Here is a 23,392-nt window from a genome sequence, read left to right on the forward strand (position 1 = left end):
GCCATCTTGGATTTCACTGCCATTTTAACGAACTAGTCTGAGGGGATTCGTGCGACTGACTTCAAACTTGGTGGGAAGCTTCCTGACAAGTTGGGGACCAAACGCTCCTCAAATCTTTCTAATAGGAAAAAGCATGTAACCGTGGCAACCGACGGAAAAACGCCTTCTCGCCATGAAACACGGTTGGCTCATATCTCCACTGGAATATGTGGGAACTCCACCAAACTTGACAGGATTCATACAGGCTGGGTCCTTAACGCATTACACCACCTGTTGTCATGGCGACATCGGGTGGCGGGGTCCAGGACCCTCGGACCCGATGGATGCCGCTTGCGGCTTTAATGTTTATTAGGGTCCGAGCCATACAAAGTATGGCAAGGCCCTATTGTGGTTGTAATGTTTATTAGGGTCCGAGCCATACAAAGTATGGCGAGACCCTATTGTAGTTGTAATGTTTCTCCTCCTCCTCCTCCTCCTCCTCCTCCTAAGCATTTCGACGCCAAATTTGACCCCCTAAACACCCATGAAAAGTTGTGAAACTTGGCACACACGTCAAGCTGGGCGAAAATCGGATATTATAAGGTCCGCATACTATTCAATGCAAAATTGGCTCAACAGCGCCACCTACAGTCACCAAAAATCACCACATGAATGGGGCCCAGGAAGTCTACTTCAACGTAGGAAGACGAAACTCGGCACACACGTGTACCACCCCGTGTTGACCAAAAAACTCAATGTAACACCTGTCGCCATGGCAACGGGGTGCCCGCCATCTTGGCGTGTGCGGCCATTTTTTTTCCATTTTTTGCACTTTACACACATCGTATTTGAACGAACTAGTCTGAGGGGATTCGTGCGATTGTCTCCAAACTTGGTGGGAAGCTTCCTGACAAGTTGGGGACCAAACGCTCCTCAAAACTCTCTAATAGCAGAAAGCATGTTACCGTGGCAACAGACGGAAAAACGCCTTCTCGCCATGAAACACGGTTTGCTCATATCTCCACAGGAATACATGGGATCTCCACCAAACTTCACAGTATTCATACGTGTGACACCACAAGTCCAGCAAAGAAGTCAATCAAACACCTGTTGCCATGGCAACGGGGTGGCCGCCATCTTGGATCTCATTGCCATTTGAACGAACTAGTCTGAGGGGAATGGTTCGACCGACTCCAAACTCGGTGGGGACCTTCCTGACAAGTTGGGGACCAAACGCTCCTCAAATCTTTCTAATAGCAGAAAGCGTGTTACCGTGGCAACCGACGGAAAAAGACCTCGCCAAGAAACACGGTTTGCTCATATCTCCATAGAAATAGATGGGATCTTCACCAAAGTTCACAAGACTCATATGTGTAACACCCCAAGTCCAGCAAAGAAGTCCATTAAACACCTGTTGCCATGGCAACCGACGGAAAACCGCCTTCTCGCCATGAAGCACGGTTTGCTCATATCTCCATAGAAATACGTGGGATCTGCACCAAACTTGATAGGATTCATACTTGTCACACCCCAAGTCCAGCAAAGAAGTCAATACAACACCTGTTGCCATGGCAACGGGGTGCCCGCCATCTTGGATTTCACTGCCATTTAAACGAACTAGTCTGAGGGGATTCGTGCGACTGACTTCAAACTTGGTGGGAAGCTTCCTGACAAGTTGGGGACCAAACGCTCCTCAAATCTTTCTAATAGGAAAAAGCGTGTAACCGTGGCAACCGACGGAAAAATGCCCTCGCCATGAAACACGGTTTGCTTATATCTCCATAGGAATACGTGGGATCTGCACCAAACTTGACACGATTCATACTTGTTGGGTCCTTAACGCATTACACCACCTGTTGTCATGGCGACATCGGGTGGCGGGGTCCAGGACGCTCGGACCCGATGGATGCCGCTTGCGGCTTTAATTAGGGTCCGAGCCATACGAAGTATGGCGAGACCCTATTGTAGTTGTAATGTTTATTAGGGTCCGAGCCATACGAAGTATGGCGAGACCCTATTGTAGTTGTAATGTTTATTAGGGTCCGAGCCATACAAAGTATGGCAAGGCCCTATTGTGGTTGTAATGTTTATTATTATACTCCTTCTAAGCATTTCGACGCCAAATTTGACCCCCTAAACACCCATGAAAAGTTGTGAAACTTGGCACACACGTCAAGCCTGGCGAAAATCGGATATTATAAAGTCCGCATACTATTCAATGCAAAATTGGCTCAACAGCGCCACCTAGAGTCACCAAAAATCACCACATGAATGGGGTCCAGGAACGTCTACTTCGACGTAGGAAGACGAAACTCGGCATACACGTGTACCACCCCGTGTTGACCAAAAAACTCAATGTAACACCTGTCGCCATGGCAACGGGGTGCCCGCCATCTTGGCGTGTGCGGCCATTTTTTTGCCATTTTTTGCACTTTACACACATCGTATTTGAACGAACTAGTCTGAGGGGAATGGTCCGACCGACTCCAAACTTGGTGGGAAGCTTCCTGACAAGTTGGGGACCAAAAATTGTTCAAATCTTTCTAATAGCAGAAGGCATGTTACCGTGGCAACCGACGGAAAATTACCTTCTCGCCATGAAACACGGTTTGCTCATATCTCCATGTAAATACATGGGATCTGCACCAAACTTGACAGTATTCATACTGGTGACACCCCCAAGTGCAGCAAAGAAGTCAATCGAACAGCTGTTGCCATGACAACGGCGTGCCCGCCATCTTGGATTTCACTGCCATTTGAACGAACTAGTCTGAGGAGATTCGTGCGACTGACTCCAAACTTGGTGGGAACGTTCATGACAAGTTGGGGACCAAACGCTATTCAAATCTTTCTAATAGGAGAAAGCGTGTAACCGTGGCAACCGACGGAAAAAGCCTTCTCGCCATGAAACACGCTTTGCTCATATTTCCACAGAAATAGATGGGATCTGCACCAAACTTCACAGGATTCATACTTGTTGGGTCCCTAACGCATTACAACACCTGTTGTCATGGCAACATAGCATGTTAGCTAGCAGAATTAGCATGCAAGCAAAAAATGCTAACTAAGTATATCAACATTTCAGATTTTCAGCTGGGTGTTTTACCATGTTAAATATGATGTGACCAGGTTACCTACCATGCTAGGAAAAGGTGTATGAGACGGGTGGCGGGGTCCAGGCCGCTCGGACCCGATGGATGCCGCTTGCGGCTTTAATTATTCTTCTCCTCCTTCTAAGCATTTCGACCCCAAATTTGACCCACTAAACACCCATGAAAAGTTGTGAAACTTGGCACACACGTCAAGTCCCGCGTAACTCGGATATTATAAGGTCCGCATACTATTCAATGCAAAATTGACTCAACAGCGCCACCTAGAAAAAATAAATTACCCCCCATATAATGGGGACCCAAACGTCTACTTCGACGCAGGAACACGAAACTCGGCACACACGTGTAACACCCGGAGTCGAGCAAAAAAGTCAATAGAACATCTGTTGTCATGGCAACGGTGTGCCCGCCATCTTGGCGTGAGCGGCCATTTTTTGGCCATTTTTGGCACTTTACACACATCGTATTTGAACGAACTAGTCTGAGGGGATTCGTGCGATTGACTCCAAACTTGGTGGGGACCTTCCTGACAAGTTGGGGACCAAACGCTCCTCAAATCTCTCTAATAGCAGACAGCGTGTTGCCGTGCCAACCGACGGAGAAACACCTTCTCGCCATGAAACACGGTTTGTTCATATCTCCACAGGAATAAATGGGAACTGCACCAAACTTCACAGCATTCATACGTGTCCCACCCCAAGTGCAGCTAAGAAGTCAATCGAACACCTGTTGCCATGGCAACGGGGTGCCCGCCATCTTGGATTACACTGCCATTTGAACGAACTAGTCTGAGGGGATTCGTGCGACTGAATTCAAACTTGGTGGGAAGCTTCCTGACAAGTTGGGGACCAAACGCTCCTCAAATCTTTCTAATAGGAAAAAGCGTGTAACCGTGGCAACCGACGGAAAAATGCCCTCGCCATGAAACACGGTTTGCTTATATCTCCATAGGAATACGTGAGATCTGCACCAAACTTGACAGGATTCATACTTGTGACAACCCAAGTCCAGCAAAGTAGTCAATCAAACACCTGTTGCCATGGCAACGGGGTGCCCGCCATCTTGGATTTCACTGCCATTTCAACCAACTACTCTGAGGGGATTCGTGCAACTGACTCCAAACTTGGTGGGAAGGTTGCTGACAAGTTGGGGACCAAATGCTATTCAAATCTTTCTAAAAGCAGAAAGCCTGTTACCGTGGCAACCGACGGAAAATGACCTTCTCGCCATGAAACACGGTTTGCCTATATCTCCACAGGAATAAATGGGAGCTGCACCAAACTTGACAGGATTCATAGTTGTTGGGTCCTTCACTCATCACACCACCTGTTGTCATGGCGACGTCGGGTGGCGGGGTCCAGGCAGCTCGGACCCGATGAATGCCGCTTGCGGCTTTAATTAGGGTCCGAGCCATACAAAGTATGGCAAGGCCCTATTGTTTCTGCTATGTTTATTAGGGTCCGAGCCATACAAAGTATGGCGGGGCCCTATTGTTTCTGCTATGTTTATTATTATTATTCTCGTTCTCCTAAGCGCTTTGACCCCAAATTTGACCCCCTAAACACCCATGAAAAGTTGTGAAACTTGGCACAGATGTCACGTCCGGCGTAACTCGGAGATTATAAGGTCCGCATACACGTCAATGCAAAATTGGCTCAACAGCGCCACCTACAGTCACCAAAAATCACCACATGAATGGGGCCCCGGAAGTCTACTTCAACGTAGGAAGACGAAACTCGGCACACACGTGCACCATCCCGAGTTGACCAAAAAACTCAAAGTAACACCTGTCGCCATGGCAACAGGGCGCCCGCCATCTTGGCGTGTTAGGCCATTTTTTTGCCATTTTTTGCACTTTACACACATCGTATTTGAACGAACTAGTCTGAGGGGATTCGTGCGATGGACTCCAAACTTGGTGGGAAGCTTCCTGACAAGTTGGGGACCAAACGCTCCTCAAATCTCTCTAATAGCAGAAAGCATGTTACCGTGGCAACCGACGGAAAAACGCCTTCTCGCCATCAAACACGGTTTGCTCATATCTCCATAGAAAAACGTGGGATCTGCACCAAAGTTCACAGTATTCATACCTGTCACACCCCAAGTCCAGCACAGAAGCCAATCGAACACCTGTTGCCATGGCAACGGGGTGGCCGCCATCTTGGATTTCATTGCCATTTGAATGAACTAGTCTGAGGGGATTCGTGCGACTGACTCCAAACTTGGTGGGAAGCTTCCTGACAAGTTGGGGACCAAACGCTCCTCAAATCTTTCTAATAGGAAAAAGCGTGTAACCGTGGCAACCGACGGAAAAATGCCCTCGCCATGAAACACGGTTTGCTTATATCTCCATAGGAATACGTGGGATCTGCACCAAACTTGACAGGATTCATACAGGTTGGGTCCTTAACGCATTACACCACCTGTTGTCATGGCAACATCGGGTGGCGGGGTCCAGGCAGCTCGGACCCGATGGATGCCGCTTGCGGCTTTAATTAGGGTCCGAGCCATACAAAGTATGGCAAGGCCCTATTGTGGTTGAAATGTTTATTCTTATTATTACGTTTCTCCTTCTTCTAAGCGCTTCGACGCCAAATTTGACCCCCTAAACACCCATGAAAAGTTGTGAAACTTGGCACACACGTCAAGCCCGGCGAAAATCGGATATTATAAGGTCCGCATACTATTCAATGCAAAATTGGCTCAACAGCGCCACCTAGAGTCACCAAAAATCACCACATGAATGGGGCCCAGGAACTCTACTTCAACGTAGGAAGACGAAACTTGGCACACACGAGTAACACCCCGAGTCGAGCAAAAAAGTCAATCTAACACCTGTCGCCATGCCAACGGGGTGCCCGCCATCTTGGCGTGTGCGGCCATTTTTTTGCCATTTTTTCCACTTTACACACATCGTATTTGAACGAACTAGTCTGAGGGGATTCGTGCGATTGACTCCAAACTTGGTGGGAAGCTTCCTGACAAGTTGGGGACCAAACGCTCCTCAAATCTCTCTAATAGCAGAAAGCTTGTTACCGTGGCAACAGACGGAAAAACACCTTCTCGCCATGAAACACGGTTTGCTCATATCTCCACAGAAATACATGGGATCTCCACCAAACGTCACAGTATTCATACGTGTGACACCCCAAGTCCAGCAAAGAACTCAATCAAACACCTGTTGCCATGGCAACGGGGTGGCCGCCATCTTGGATCTCATTGCCATTTCAACGAACTAGTCTGAGGGGAATGGTCCGACCGACTCCAAACTCGGTGGGGACCTTCCTGACAAGTTGGGGACCAAACGCTCCTCAAATCTTTCTAATAGCAGAAAGCGTGTTACCGTGGCAACCGATGGAAAAAGACCTCGCCATTAAACACGGTTTGCTCATATCTCTTTAGGAATACATGGGATCTGCACCAAAGTTCACAGTATTCATACGTGTCACACCCCATGTCCAGCAAAGAAGTCAATCGAACACCTGTTGCCATGGCAACGGGGTGGCCGCCATCTTGGATTTCACTGCTATTTGAACGAACTAGTCTGAGGGGATTCGTGCGACTGACTCCAAACTTGGTGGGAAGCTTCCTGACAAGTTGGGGACCAAACGCTCCTCAAATCTTTCTAATAGGAGAAAGCGTGTTACCGTGACAACCGACGGAAAATGCCTTCTCGCCATGAAACACGGTTTGCTTATATCTCCACATGAATAAATTGGAACTTCACCAAACTTCACAGTATTCACACACGTTGGGTCCTTAACGCATTACACCACCTGTTGTCATGGCGACATCGGGTGGCGGGGTCCAGGCCGCTCGGACCCGATGGATGCCGCTTGCGGCTTTAATTATTATTATACTTTTTCTAAGCGCTTCGACCCCAAATTTGACCCCCTAAACACCCATGAAAAGTTGTGAAACTTGGCACACACGTCAAGCCCCGCGTAACTCGGATATGATAAGGTCCGCATACACTTCAATGGAAAAGTGGCTCAACAGCGCCACCTAGAAAAAATAAATTACCCCCAATATAATGGGGACCCAAACGTCTACTTCGACGTAGGAAGACGAAACTCGGCACACACGTGTAACACCCCGAGTCGAGCAAAAAAGTCAATCGAACATCTGTTGTCATGGCAACGGGGTGCCCGCCATCTTGGCGTGAGCGGCCATTTTTTGGCCATTTTTTGCACTTTACACACATCGTATTTGAACGAACTAGTCTGAGGGGATTCGTGCGATTGACTCCAAACTTGGTGGGGACCTTCCTGACAAGTTGGGGACCAAACGCTCCTCAAAACTTTCTAATAGCAGACAGCGTGTTACCGTGGCAACCGACGGAAAAACGCCTTCTCGCCATGAAACACGGTTTGCTCATATCTCCTTAGAAATAGATGGGATCTCCACCAAACTTGACAGTATTCATACCTGTGACACCCCAAGTCCAGCAAAGAAGTCAATCAAACACCTGTTGCCATGACAACGGTGTGCCCGCCATCTTGGATATCTTTGCCATTTGAACGAACTAGTCTGAGGGGATTCGTGCGACTGACTCCAAACTTGGTGGGAAGCTTCCTGACAAGTTGGGGACCAAACGCTCCTCAAATCTTTCTAATAGCAGAAAGCGTGTTACCGTGGCAACCGACAGAATAAGCCTTCTCGCCATGAAACACGGTTGCTCATATGTCCACAGTAATACAGGGGATCTGCACCAAAGTTCACAGTATTCATACCTGTGACATCCCAAGTCCAGCAAAGAAGTCAATCAAACACCTGTTGCCATGGCAACGGGGTGGCCGCCATCTTGGATTTCATTGCCATTTCAACGAACTAGTCTGAGGGGATTCGCGCGACTGACTCCAAACTTGCTGGGAAGCTTCCTGACAAGTTGGGGACCAAACGCTCCTCAAATCTTTCTAATAGGAGAAAGCGTGTAACCGTGGCAACCTTGGCAAAAAGCCTTCTCGCCATGAAACACGGTTTGCTTATATCTCCATAGGAAAACATTGGAACTGTACCAAACTTGACAGGATTCATACTTGTTGGGTCCCTAACGCATTACAACACCTGTTGTCATGGCAACATAGCATGTTAGCTAGCAAATTAGCATGCTAGGAAAAAATGCTAACTAAGTATATCAACATTTCAGCTGGGTGTTTTACCATGTTAAGTATGATGTTACCAGGTTACCTACCATGCTAGGAAAAGGTTTAGGACACGGGTGGCGGGGTCCAGGCAGCTCGGACCCGATGGATGCCGCTTGCGGCTTTAATTAGGGTCCGAGCCATACGAAGTATGGAAGGACCCTATTGTTTCTGCTATGTTTATTAGGGTCCGAGCCATACAAAGTATGGCAAGGCCCTATTGTTTCTGCTATGTTTATTATTTTTCTTCTCCTAAGCGCTTCGAGGCCTAATTTGACCCCCTAAACACCCATGAAAAGTTGTGAAACTTGGCACACACCTCAAGCCTGGCGAAAATCGGATATTATAAAGTCCGCATACTATTCAATGCAAAATTGGCTCAACAGCGCCACCTAGAGTCACCAAAAATCACCACATGAATGGGGCCCCGGAAGTCTACTTCAACGTAGGAAGACGAAACTCGGCACACACATGTACCACCCCGTGTTGACCAAAAAACTCAAAGTAACACCTGTCGCCATGGCAACAGGGCGCCCGCCATCTTGGCGTGTTCGGCCATTTTTTTGCCATTTTTTGCACTTTACACACATCGTATTTGAACGAACTAGTCTGAGGGGATTCGTGCGATTGACTCCAAACTTGGTGGGAAGCTTCCTGACAAGTTGGGGACCAAACGCTCCTCAAATCTTTCTAATAGCAGAAAGCATGTTACCGTGGCAACAGACGCAAAAACGCCTTCTCGCCATGAAACACGGTTTGCTCATATCTCCATAGAAATACGTGGGATCTGCACCAAACTTGACAGGATTCATACTTGTGACACCCCAAGTCCAGCAAAGAAGTCAATCAAACACCTGTTGCCACGGCAACGGGGTGCCCACCATCTTTGATTTCACTCCCATTTTAACGAACTAGTCTGAGGGGATTCGTGCGACTGACTCCAAACTTGGTGGGACCCTTCCTGACAAGTTGGGGACCAAACGCTCCTCAAATCTTTCTAATAGGAGAAAGCGTGTAACCGTGGCAACCCACGGAAAAAGCCTTCTCGCCATGAAACACGGTTTGCTAATATCTCCACAGGAATAAATGGGAACTGCACCAAACTTGACAGGATTCATACACTTTGGGTCCTTAACGCATTACACCACCTCTTGTCATGGCGACATCGGGTGGCGGGGTCCAGGCCGCTCGGACCCGATGGATGCCGCTTGCGGCTTTAATTATTATTATTCTTCTAAGCGCCAAAAAGCCCCATTTGACCCCCTAAACACCCATGAAAAGTTGTGAAATTTTGCACACACATCAAGACCCGAGCAAATTTTCATATTCTAAGGTCTGCACACACTTGAATGCAAAAATGGCTCAACAGCGCCACCTAGAAGTCAACAAAATACCCCATAGAATGGGGTCCGGGAACGTCTACTTTGACGTAGGACGACGAAACTTGGCACACACGTGTAACACCCCGAGTCGAGCAAAAAAGTCAATGAAACACCTGTTGCCATGGAAACGGGGTGTCCGCCATCTTGGCGTGAACGACCATTTTTTTGCCATTTTTTCCACTTTACACACATCATATTTGAACGAACTAGTCTGAGGGGATTCATGCGACTGACTCCAAACTTGGTGAGGACCTTCCTAACAAGTTGGGGACCAAACGCTCCTCAAATCTCTCTAATAGGAAAAAGCATGTTACCGTGGCAACGGACGGAAAAACGCCTTCTCGCCATGAAACACGGTTTGCTCATATCTCCACAGAAATACGTGGGATCTGCACCAAAGTTCACAGGATTCATACCTGTCACATCCCAAGTCCAGCAAAGAAGTCAATCAAACACCTGTTGTCATGGCAACGGGGTGGCCACCATCTTGGATTTCACTGCTATTTGAACGAACTAGTCTGAGGGGATTCGCGCGACTGGCTCCAAACTTGGTGGGAACCTTCCTGACAAGTTGGGGACCAAACGCTCCTCAAATCTTTCTAATAGCAGGAAGCGTGTTACCGTGGCAACTGATGGAAAATGACCTCGCCATGAAACACGGTTTGCTTATATCTCCATAGGAATACCTGGGATCTGCACCAAACTTGACAGGATTCATACTTCTGACACCCCAAGTCCAGCATTGATGTCAATAGAACACTTGTTGCCATGGCAACGGACTGCCCGCCATCTTAAATTTCACTCCCATTTTAACAAACTAGTCTGAGGGGATTCGTGCCACTGACTCCAAACTTGGTGGGAAGCTTCATGACAAGTTGGGGACCAAACGCTCCTCAAATCTTTCTAATAGGAGAAAGCGTGTTACCGTGGCAACCGACGGAAAAAGCCTTCTCGCCATGAAACACGGTTTGCTCATATCTCCACAGGAATAAATGGGAACTGCACCAAACTTGACAGGATTCATATACGTTGGGTCCTTAACGCATTACACCACCTGTTGTCATGGCGACATCGGGTGGCGGGGTCCAGGCCGCTCGGACCCGATGGATGCCGCTTGCGGCTTTAATTATTCTTCTCCTCCTTCTAAGCATTTCGAGGCCAAATTTGACCCCCTAAACACCCATGAAAAGTTGTGAAACTTGGCACAGACGTCACGTCCGGCGTAACTCGGATATTATAAGGTCCGCATACACTTCAATGCTAAATTGGCTCAACAGCGCCACCTAGAGTCACCAAAAATCATCACATGAATGGGGCCCCGGAAGTCTACTTCAACGTAGGAAGACGAAACTCGGCACACACGTGCACCACCCCGAGTTGACCAAAAAACTCAAATTAACACCTGTCGCCATGGCAACGGGGCGCCCGCCATCTTGGCGTGTGCGGCCATTTTTCTGCCATTTTTTGCACTTTACACACATCGTATTTGAACGAACTAGTCTGAGGGGATTTGTGCGACTGACTCCAAACTTGGTGGGAAGCTTCCTGACAAGTTGGGGACCAAACGCTCCTCAAATCTTTGTAATAGCAGAAAGCATGTTACCGTGGCAACCGATGGAAAAACGCCTTCTCGCCATGAAACACGGTTTGCTCATATCTCCATAGAAATACGTGCGATCTGCACCAAACTTGACAGTATTCATACGTGTGACACCCCAAGTCCAGCAAAGAAGTCAATCGAACACCTGTTGCCATGGCAACTGGGTGACCGCCATCTTGGTTTTCTCTGCCATTTGAACGAACTAGTCTGAGGGGATTCGTGCGACTGACTCCAAACTTGGTGGGAAGCTTCCTGACAAGTTGGGGACCAAACGCTCCTCAAATCTTTCTAATAGCAGAAAGCGTGTTACCGTGGCAACCGATGGAAAATGACCTCGCCATGAAACACGGTTTGCTCATATCTCCATAGAAATGCGTGCGATCTGCACCAAACTTGACAGTATTCATACGTGTCACACCCCAAGTCCAGCAAAGAAGTCAATCGAACACCTGTTGCCATGGCAACTGGGTGACCGCCATCTTGGTTTTCTCTGCCATTTGAACGAACTAGTCTGAGGGGATTCGTGCGACTGACTCCAAACTTGGTGGGAACGTTACTGACAAGTTGGGGAACAAATGCTATTCAAATCTTTGTAATAGGAAAAAGCCTGTAACCGTGGCAACCGACGGAAAAAGCCTCCTCGCCATTAAACACGGTTTGCTCATATCTCCACAGGAATAAATGGGAACTGCACCAAACTTGACAGGATTCATACAGGTTTGGTCCTTAACGCATTACACCACCTGTTGTCATGGCGACATCGGGCGGCGGGGTCCAGGACGCTCGGACCCGATGGATGCCGCTTGCGGCTTTAATTATTATTATTATTATACTAAGCATTTCGACGCCAAATATGACCCCCTAAACACCCATGAAAAGTTGTGAAACTTGGCACACACATCAAGCCCGGCGAAAATCGGATATTATAAGGTCCGCATACACTTCAATGCAAAAACGGCTCAACAGCGCCACCTACAGTCACCAAAAATCACCACATGAATGGGGCCCAGGAAGTCTACTTCAACGTAGGAAGACGAAACTCGGCACACACGTGTACCACCCCGTGTTGACCAAAAAACTCAATGTAACACCTGTTGTCATGGCAACGTGGCACCCGCCATCTTGGTGTGTGCGGCCATTTTTTGCACTTTACACACATCGTATTTGAACTAACTAGTCTGAGGGGATTCGTGCGATTGACTCCAAACTTGGTGGGGACCTTCCTGACAAGTTGGGGACCAAACGCTCCTCAAATCTCTGTAATAGCAGAAAGCGTGTAACCGTGGCAACCGACGGAAAAATGCCTTCTCGCCATGACACACGGTTTGCTTATATCTCCATAGGAATACGTGGGATCTGCACCAAACTTGACAGGATTCATACTTGTGACAACCCAAGTCCAGCATTGATGTCAATAGAACACCTGTTGCCATGGCAACGCACTGCCCGCCATCTTGGATTTCACTCCCATTTTAACGAACTAGTCTGAGGGGATTCGTGCGACTGACTCCAAACTTGGTAGGAAGCTTCCTGATAAGTTGGGGACCAAACGCTCCTCAAATCTTTCTGATAGGAGACAGCGTGTTACCGTGGCAACCGACAGAAAAAGCATTCTCGCCATGAAACACGGTTTGCTCATATCTCCTTAGAAATAGATGGGATCTCCACCAAACTTGAAAGTATTCATACGTGTGACACCCCAAGTCCAGCAAAGAAGTCAATCAAACACCTGTTGCCATGGCAACGGGGTGGCCGCCATCTTGGCTCTCATTGCCATTTGAACGAACTAGTCTGAGGGGAAAGTTCCGACCGACTCCAAACTCGGTGGGGACCTTCCTGACAAGTTGGGGACCAAACGCTCCTCAAATCTTACTAATAGCAGAAAGCGTGTTACCGTGGCAACCGACAGAAAAAGCCTTCTCGCCATGAAACACGGTTGCTCATATCTCCACAGTAATACAGGGGATCTGCACCAAAGTTCACAGTATTCATACCTGTGACACCCCAAGTCCAGCAAAGAAGTCAATCAAACACCTGTTGCCATGGCAACGGGGTGGCTGCCATCTTGGATTTCACTGCCATTTGAACGAACTAGTCTGAGGGGATTCGTGCGACTGACTCCAAACTTGGTGGGAAGCTTCCTGACAAGTTGGGGACCAAACGCTCCTCAAATCTTTCTAATAGCTGAAAGCGTGTTACCGTGGCAACCGACGGAAAATGACCTTCTCGCCATGAAACACGGTTTGCTCATATCTCCACAGGAATAAATGGGAACTGCACCAAACTTGACAGGATTCATACAAGTTGGGTCCTTAACGCATTACACCACCTCTTGTCATGGTGACATCGGGTGGCGGGGTCCAGGCAGCTCGGACCCGATGGATGCCGCTTGCGGCTTTAATTAGGGTCCGAGCCATACAAAGTATGGCGGGGCCCTATTGTTATTGCTATGTTTATTATTATTCTTCTAAGAACTTTGAGCCCAAATATCACCCTCTAAACACCCATGAAAAGTTGTGAAACTTGGCACACACCTCAAGCCCGGTGAAAATTGAAATACTGTAAGGTCCGCATACACGTCAATGTAAAATTGGCTCAACAGCGCCCCCTAGACACCCCAAAAATCCCCAATTGAATGGGGTCCCAAAAGTCTACTTCGACGTAGGAACACGAAACTCGGCACACACGTGTAAGAGCCCGAGTCGAGCAAAAAAGTCAATAAAACACGTGTTGCCATGGCAACGGGGTGCCCGCCATCTTGGCGTGTGCGGCCATTTTTTTGCCATTTTTTGCACTTTACACACATCGTATTTGAACGAACTAGTCTGAGGTGATTCGTGCGATTGACTCCAAACTTGGTGGGAAGCTTCCTGACAAGTTGGGGACCAAACGCTCCTCAAAACTCTCTAATAGCAGAAAGCGTGTTACCGTGGCAACCGACGGAAAAACGCCTTCTCGCCATGAAACACGGTTTGCTTATATCTCCATAGGAATACGTGGGATCTGCACCAAACTTGACAGGATTCATACTTCTGACACCCCAAGTCCAGCATTGATGTCAATAAAACACCTGTTGCCATGGCAACGGACTGCCCGCCATCTTGGATTTCACTGTCATTTGAACGAACTAGTCTGAGGGGATTCGCGGGACTGGCTCCAAACTTGGTGGGAAGCTTCCTCACAAGTTGGGGACCAAACGCTCCTCAAATCTTTCTAATAGCAGGAAGCGTGTTACCGTGGCAACTGATGGAAAATGACCTCGCCATGAAACACGGTTTGCTTATATCTCCATAGGAATACGTGGGATCTGCACCAAACTTGACAGGATTCATACTTGTGACACCCCAAGTCCAGCATTGATGTCAATAGAACACTTGTTGCCATGGCAACGGACTGCCCACCATCTTGGATTTCACTCCCATTTTAACAAACTAGTCTGAGGGGATTCGTGCCACTGACTCCAAACTTGGTGGGAAGCTTCCTGACAAGTTGGGGACCAAACGCTCCTCAAATCTTTCTAATAGGAAAAAGCGTGTAACCGTGGCAACCGACGGAAAAATGCCCTCGCCATGAAACACGGTTTGCTTATATCTCCATAGGAATATGAGGGATCTGCACCAAACTTGACAGGATTCATACAGGTTGGGTCCTTAACGCATTGCAGCACCTGTTGTCATGGCAACATTGGGTGGCGGGGTCCAGGCAGCTCGGACCCGATGGATGCCGCTTGCGGCTTTAATTATTAGGGTCCGAGCCATACAAAGTATGGCAAGGCCCTATTGTTTCTGCTATGTTTATTATTAGGGTCCGAGCCATACAAAGTATGGCAAGGCCCTATTGTGGTTGAAATGTTTATTATTAGGGTCCGAGCCATACAAAGTATGGCGAGACCCTATTGTTATTGCTATGTTTATTATTATTATACTTCTCCTAAGCGCTTCGACCCCAAATTTGACCCCCTAAACACTCATGAAAAGTTGTGAAACTTGGCACACACCTCAAGCCTGGCGAAAATCGCAATATTATAAGGTCCGCATACACTTCAATGCAAAATTGGCTCAACAGCGCCACCTACAAGTGAGAAAAATAGCCCAATGAATGGGGTCCGGGTACGTCTACTTCGACGTAGCAGGACGAAACTCGGCACACACGTGTAACATCCGGAGTAGAGCAGAAAAGTCAATGAAACACCTGTTGCCATGGCAACGGGGCACCCGCCATCTTGGCGTGTGCGGCCATTTTTTGGCCATTTTTTGCACTTTACACACATCGTATTTGAACGAACTAGTCTGAGGGGATTCGTGCCACTGACTCCAAACTTGGTGGGAAGCTTCCTGACAAGTTGGGGACCAAAAATTGTTCAAATCTTTCTAATAGCAGAAAGCATGTTACCGTGGCAACCGACGGAAAATGACCTTCTCGCCATGAAACACGGTTTGCTCATATCTCCATGTAAATACATGGGATCTGCACCAAACTGGACAGTATTCATACTGGTGACACCCCAAGTGCAGCAAAGAAGTCAATCGAACAGCTGTTGCCATGACAACGGCGTGCCCGCCATCTTGGATTTCACTGCCATCTGAACGAACTACTCTGAGGAGATTCGTGCGACTGACTCCAAACTTGGTGGGAACCTTCCTGACAAGTTGGGGAACAAACGCTATTCAAATCTTTCTAATAGGAAAAAGCCTGTAACCGTGGCAACAGACCGAAAAAGCCTCCTCGCCATGAAACACGGTTGGCTCATATCTCCATAGAAATACACGGGATCTTCACCAAACTTCACAGCATTCATACGTGTCCCACCCCAAGTGCAGCAAAGAAGTCAATCGAACACCTGTTGCCATGGCAACAGGGTGCCCGCCATCTTGGATTTCACTGCCATTTGAACGAACTAGTCTGAGGGGATTCGGGCGACCGACTCCAAACTTGGTGGGAACGTTCATGACAAGTTGGGGACCAAACGCTATTCAAATCTTTCTAATAGGAGAAAGCGTGTAACCGTGGCAACCGACGGAAAAAGCCTTCTCGCCATGAAACACGGTTTGCTCATATTTCCACAGAAATAGATGGGATCTGCACCAAACTTGACAGGATTCATACTTGTTGGGTCCCTAACGCATTACAACACCTGTTGTCATGGCAACATAGCATGTTAGCTAGCAGAATTAGCATGCAAGCAAAAAATGCTAACTAAATATATCAACATTTCAGATTTTCAGCTGGGTGTTTTACCATGTTAAATATGATGTGACCTGGTTACCTACCATGCTAGGAAAAGGTGTATGAGACGGGTGGCGGGGTCCAGGCCGCTCGGACCCGATGGATGCCGCTTGCGGCTTTAATTATTATTATTATTATTATTATTTTTCTAAGCGCTTCGACCCCAAATTTGACCCCCTAAACACCCATGAAAAGTTGTAAAACTTGGCACACATGTCAAGCCCGGCGAAAATCGCGATATTCTAAGGTCAGCATACACTTCAATGCAAAAGTGGCTCAACAGCGCCACCTACAAGTCAAAAAAATCCCCTACTGAATGGGGTCCGGGTACGTCTCCTTTGACGTAGGAACACGAAACTTGGCACACACGTGTAACTCCCTGAGTCGACCAAAAAAGTCAATTGAACACATGTTGCCATGGCAACGGGGCGCCCACCATCTTGGCGTGTGCGGCCATTTTCTGCACTTTACACACATCGTATTTCAGCGAACTAGTCTGAGGGGATTTGTGCCATTGACTCCAAACTTGGTGGGGACCTTCCTGACAAGTTGGGGACCAAACGCTCCTCAAATCTTTCTAATAGGAGAAAGCTTGTAACCGTGGCAACCGACGGAAAAAGCCTTCTCGCCATGAAACACGGTTTGCTTATATCTCCATAAGAATACGTGGGATCTGCACCAAACTTGACAGGATTCATACTTGTGACAACCCAAGTCCAGCATTGATGTCAATTGAACACCTGTTGCTATGGCAACGGGGTGCCCGCCATCTTGGATTTCACTGCTATTTGAACGAACTAGTCTGAGGGGATTCATGCGATTGACTCCAAACGTGGTGGGAAGCTTCCTTACAAGTTGGGGATCAAACGCTCCTCAAATCTTTCTAATAGGAAGAAGCGTGTAACCGTGGCAACCGACGGAAGAATGCCCTCGCCATGAAACACGGTTTGCTTATATCTCCATAGGAATACGTGGGATCTGCACCAACCTTGACAGGATTCATACAGGTTGGGCCCTTAACGCATTACAGCACCTGTTGTCATGGCAAAATTGGGTGCCGGCGTCCAGGCAGCTCGGACCCGATGGATGCCGCTTGCGGCTTTAATTAGGGTCCGAGCCATACAAAGTATGGCGGGGCCCTATTGTTATTGCTATGTTTATTATTATTCTTCTAAGAACTTTGAGCCCAAATATCACCCTCTAAACACCCATGAAAAGTTGTGAAACTTGGCACACACCTCAAGCCCGGTGAAAATTGAAATACTGTAAGGTCCGCATACACGTCAATGTAAAATTGGCTCAACAGCGCCCCCTAGACACCCCAAAAATCCCCAATTGAATGGGGTCCCAAAAGTCTACTTCGACGTAGGAACACGAAACTCGGCACACACGTGTAAGAGCCCGAGTCGAGCAAAAAAGTCAATAAAACACGTGTTGCCATGGCAACGGGGTGCCCGCCATCTTGGCGTGTGCGGCCATTTTTTTGCCATTTTTTGCACTTTACACACATCGTATTTGAACGAACTAGTCTGAGGTGATTCGTGCGATTGACTCCAAACTTGGTGGGAAGCTTCCTGACAAGTTGGGGACCAAACGCTCCTCAAAACTCTCTAATAGCAGAAAGCGTGTTACCGTGGCAACCGACGGAAAAACGCCTTCTCGCCATGAAACACGGTTTGCTTATATCTCCATAGGAATACGTGGGATCTGCACCAAACTTGACAGGATTCATACTTGTGACACCCCAAGTCCAGCATTGATGACAATAAAACACCTGTTGCCATGGCAACGGACTGCCCGCCATCTTGGATTTCACTGTCATTTGAACGAACTAGTCTGAGGGGATTCGCGGGACTGGCTCCAAACTTGGTGGGAAGCTTCCTCACAAGTTGGGGACCAAACGCTCCTCAAATCTTTCTAATAGCAGGAAGCGTGTTACCGTGGCAACTGATGGAAAATGACCTCGCCATGAAACACGGTTTGCTTATATCTCCATAGGAATACGTGGGATCTGCACCAAACTTGACAGGATTCATACTTGTGACACCCCAAGTCCAGCATTGATGTCAATAGAACACTTGTTGCCATGGCAACGGACTGCCCACCATCTTGGATTTCACTCCCATTTTAACAAACTAGTCTGAGGGGATTCGTGCCACTGACTCCAAACTTGGTGGGAAGCTTCCTGACAAGTTGGGGACCAAACGCTCCTCAAATCTTTCTAATAGGAAAAAGCGTGTAACCGTGGCAACCGACGGAAAAATGCCCTCGCCATGAAACACGGTTTGCTTATATCTCCATAGGAATATGAGGGATCTGCACCAAACTTGACAGGATTCATACAGGTTGGGTCCTTAACGCATTGCAGCACCTGTTGTCATGGCAACATTGGGTGGCGGGGTCCAGGCAGCTCGGACCCGATGGATGCCGCTTGCGGCTTTAATTATACTTCTAAGCACATCAAGGCCTAATTTGACCCCCTAAACACCCATGAAAAGTTGTGAAACTTGGCACACAGGTCAAACCCGGCGAAAATTGCAATATTCTTAGGTCCTCATACACTTCAATGAAAAATTGGCTCAACGGCGCCACCTAGAAAAAAATGAAATCCCCAAATGAATGGGGTCCAAAAAGTCTACTTCAACATAGGAAGACGAAACTTGGCACACACGTGTAACATGCTGAGCCGACCAAAAAATTCAATAGAACACCTGTTGCCATGGCAACGGGGCGCCCGCCATCTTGGCGTGTGCGGCCATTTTTTTGCCATTTTTTGCACTTTACACACATCGTATTTGAACGAACTAGTCTGAGGGGATTCGAGCGACTGACTCCAAACTTGGTGGGAAGCTTCCTGACAAGTTGGGGACCAAACGCTCCTCAAATCTCTCTAATAGCAGAAAGCATGTTACCGTGGCAACCGACGGAAAAACGCCTTCTCGCCATCAAACACGGTTTGCTCATATCTCCACAGAAATACGTGGGATCTGCACCTAACTTCACAGGATTCATACGTGTGACACCCCAAGTCCAGCAAAGAAGTCAATTGAACACCTGTTGCTATGGCAACGGGGTGCCCGCCATCTTGGATTTCACTGATATTTCAACGAACTAGTCTGAGGGGATTCGTGCGATTGACTCCAAACTTGGTGGGGAGCTTCCTTACAAGTTGGGGATCAAACGCTCCTCAAATCTTTCTAATAGGAAGAAACGTGTCACCGTGGCAACCGACGGAAGAATGCCCTCGCCATGAAACACGGTTTGCTTATATCTCCATAGGAATACGTGGGAACTGCACCAAACTTGACAGGATTCATACTTGTGACACCCCAAGTCCAGCATTGATGTCAATAGAACACCTGTTGCCATGGCAACGGACTGCCCGCCATCTTGGATTTCACTGTCATTTGAACGAACTACTCTGAGTGGATTCGTGCGACTGACTCCAAACTTGGTGGGAACCTTCCTGACAAGTTGGGGACCAAATGCTCCTCAAATCTTTCTAATAGGAGAAACCGTGTAACCGTGGCAACCGACGGAAAAAAGCCTTCTCGCCATGAAACACGGTTTGCTCATATCTCCACAGGAATAAATGGGAACTGCACCAAACTTGACAGGATTCATACTTGTTGGGTCCCTAACGCATTACACCACCTGTTGTCATGGCGACATCGGGTGGCGGGGTCCAGGCTGCTCGGACCCGATGGATGCCGCTTGCGGCTTTAATTATTATTATTATTCTTCTAAGAACTTTGAGCCCAAATATCACCCTCTAAACACCCATGAAAAGTTGTGAAACTTGGCACACACCTCAAGCCCGGTGAAAATTGAAATACTGTAAGGTCCGCATACACGTCAATGTAAAATTGGCTCAACAGCGCCCCCTAGACACCCCAAAAATCCCCAATTGAATGGGGTCCCAAAAGTCTACTTCGACGTAGGAACACGAAACTCGGCACACACGTGTAACAGCCCGAGTCGAGCAAAAAAGTCAATAAAACACGTGTTGCCATGGCAACGGGGTGCCCGCCATCTTGGCGTGTACGGCCATTTTTGGACCATTTTTTCCACTTTACACACATCGTATTTCAACGAACTAGTCTGAGGGGATTCGTGCGACTGACTCCAAACTTGGTGGGAAGCATCCTGACAAGTTGTGGACCAAACGCTATTCAAATCTTCCTAATAGCAGAAAGCGTGTTACCGTGGCAACCGACGGAAAAACGCCTTCTCGCCATGAAACACGGTTTGCTCATATCTCCATAGAAATACACGGGATCTTCACCAAACTTCACAGTATTCATACGTGTCCCACCCCAAGTGCAGCAAAGAAGTCAATCGAACAGCTGTTGCCATGACAACGGCGTGCCCGCCATCTTGGATTTCACTGCCATTTGAACGAACTAGTCTGACGAGATTCGTGCGACTGACTCCAAACTTGGTGGGAACCTTACTGACAAGTTGGGGAACAAACGCTATTCAAATCTTTCTAATAGGAAAAAGCCTGTAACCGTGGCAACAGACCGAAAAAGCCTCCTCGCCATGAAACACGGTTGGCTCATATCTCCATAGAAATACACGGGATCTTCACCAAACTTCACAGCATTCATACGTGTCCCACCCCAAGTGCAGCAAAGAAGTCAATCGAACAGCTGTTGCCATGACAACGGCGTGCCCGCCATCTTGGATTTCACTGCCATTTGAACGAACTAGTCTGAGGAGATTCGTGCCACCGACTCCAAACTTGGTGGGAACCTTCCTGACAAGTTGGGGAACAAACGCTATTCAAATCTTTCTAATAGGAAAAAGCCTGTAACCATGGCAACAGACCGAAAAAGCCTCCTCGCCATGAAACACGGTTGGCTCATATCTCCATAGAAATACACGGGATCTTCACCAAACTTCACAGCATTCATACGTGTCCCACCCCAAGTGCAGCAAAGAACTCAATCGAACACCTGTTGCCATGGCAACAGTGTACCCGCCATCTTGGATTTCACTGCCATTTGAAAGAACTAGTCTGAGGGGATTCGGGCGACCGACTCCAAACTTGGTGGGAACCTTCCTGACAAGTTGGGGAACAAACGCTATTCAAATCTTTCTGATAGGAGAAAGCGTGTAACCGTGGCAACCGACGGAAAAAGCCTTCTCGCCATGAAACACGGTTTGCTCATATTTCCACAGAAATAGATGGGATCTGCACCAAACTTGACAGGATTCATACTTGTTGGGTCCCTAACGCATTGCACCACCTGTTGTCATGGCAACATAGCATGTTAGCTAGCAGAATTAGCATGCAAGCAAAAAATGCTAACTAAGTATATCAACATTTCAGATTTTCAGCTGGGTGTTTTGCCATTTTACCTTCCATGTTACCAGGTTACCTACCATGCTAGGAACAGGTGTATGAGACGGGTGGCGGGGTCCAGGCCGCTCGGACCCGATGGATGCCGCTTGCGGCTTTAATTATTATTATTATTATTATTATTTTTCTAAGCGCTTCGACCCCAAATTTGACCCCCTAAACACCCATGAAAAGTTGTAAAACTTGGCACACATGTCAAGCCCGGCGAAAATCGCGATATTCTAAGGTCAGCATACACTTCAATGCAAAAGTGGCTCAACAGCGCCACCTACAAGTCAAAAAAATCCCCTACTGAATGGGGTCCGGGTACGTCTCCTTTGACGTAGGAACACGAAACTTGGCACACACGTGTAACTCCCTGAGTCGACCAAAAAAGTCAATTGAACACATGTTGCCATGGCAACGGGGCGCCCACCATCTTGGCGTGTGCGGCCATTTTCTGCACTTTACACACATCGTATTTCAGCGAACTAGTCTGAGGGGATTTGTGCCATTGACTCCAAACTTGGTGGGGACCTTCCTGACAAGTTGGGGACCAAACGCTCCTCAAATCTTTCTAATAGGAGAAAGCTTGTAACCGTGGCAACCGACGGAAAAAGCCTTCTCGCCATGAAACACGGTTTGCTTATATCTCCATAAGAATACGTGGGATCTGCACCAAACTTGACAGGATTCATACTTGTGACAACCCAAGTCCAGCATTGATGTCAATTGAACACCTGTTGCTATGGCAACGGGGTGCCCGCCATCTTGGATTTCACTGCTATTTGAACGAACTAGTCTGAGGGGATTCATGCGATTGACTCCAAACGTGGTGGGAAGCTTCCTTACAAGTTGGGGATCAAACGCTCCTCAAATCTTTCTAATAGGAAGAAGCGTGTAACCGTGGCAACCGACGGAAGAATGCCCTCGCCATGAAACACGGTTTGCTTATATCTCCATAGGAATACGTGGGATCTGCACCAACCTTGACAGGATTCATACAGGTTGGGCCCTTAACGCATTACAGCACCTGTTGTCATGGCAAAATTGGGTGCCGGCGTCCAGGCAGCTCGGACCCGATGGATGCCGCTTGCGGCTTTAATTAGGGTCCGAGCCATACAAAGTATGGCGGGGCCCTATTGTTATTGCTATGTTTATTATTATTCTTCTAAGAACTTTGAGCCCAAATATCACCCTCTAAACACCCATGAAAAGTTGTGAAACTTGGCACACACCTCAAGCCCGGTGAAAATTGAAATACTGTAAGGTCCGCATACACGTCAATGTAAAATTGGCTCAACAGCGCCCCCTAGACACCCCAAAAATCCCCAATTGAATGGGGTCCCAAAAGTCTACTTCGACGTAGGAACACGAAACTCGGCACACACGTGTAAGAGCCCGAGTCGAGCAAAAAAGTCAATAAAACACGTGTTGCCATGGCAACGGGGTGCCCGCCATCTTGGCGTGTGCGGCCATTTTTTTGCCATTTTTTGCACTTTACACACATCGTATTTGAACGAACTAGTCTGAGGTGATTCGTGCGATTGACTCCAAACTTGGTGGGAAGCTTCCTGACAAGTTGGGGACCAAACGCTCCTCAAAAC

The sequence above is a fragment of the Melanotaenia boesemani genome, unplaced genomic scaffold (assembly GCF_017639745.1).
Source record: "Melanotaenia boesemani isolate fMelBoe1 unplaced genomic scaffold, fMelBoe1.pri S9Exx1, whole genome shotgun sequence".
NCBI classification, from domain to species: Eukaryota; Metazoa; Chordata; class Actinopteri; order Atheriniformes; family Melanotaeniidae; genus Melanotaenia; species Melanotaenia boesemani.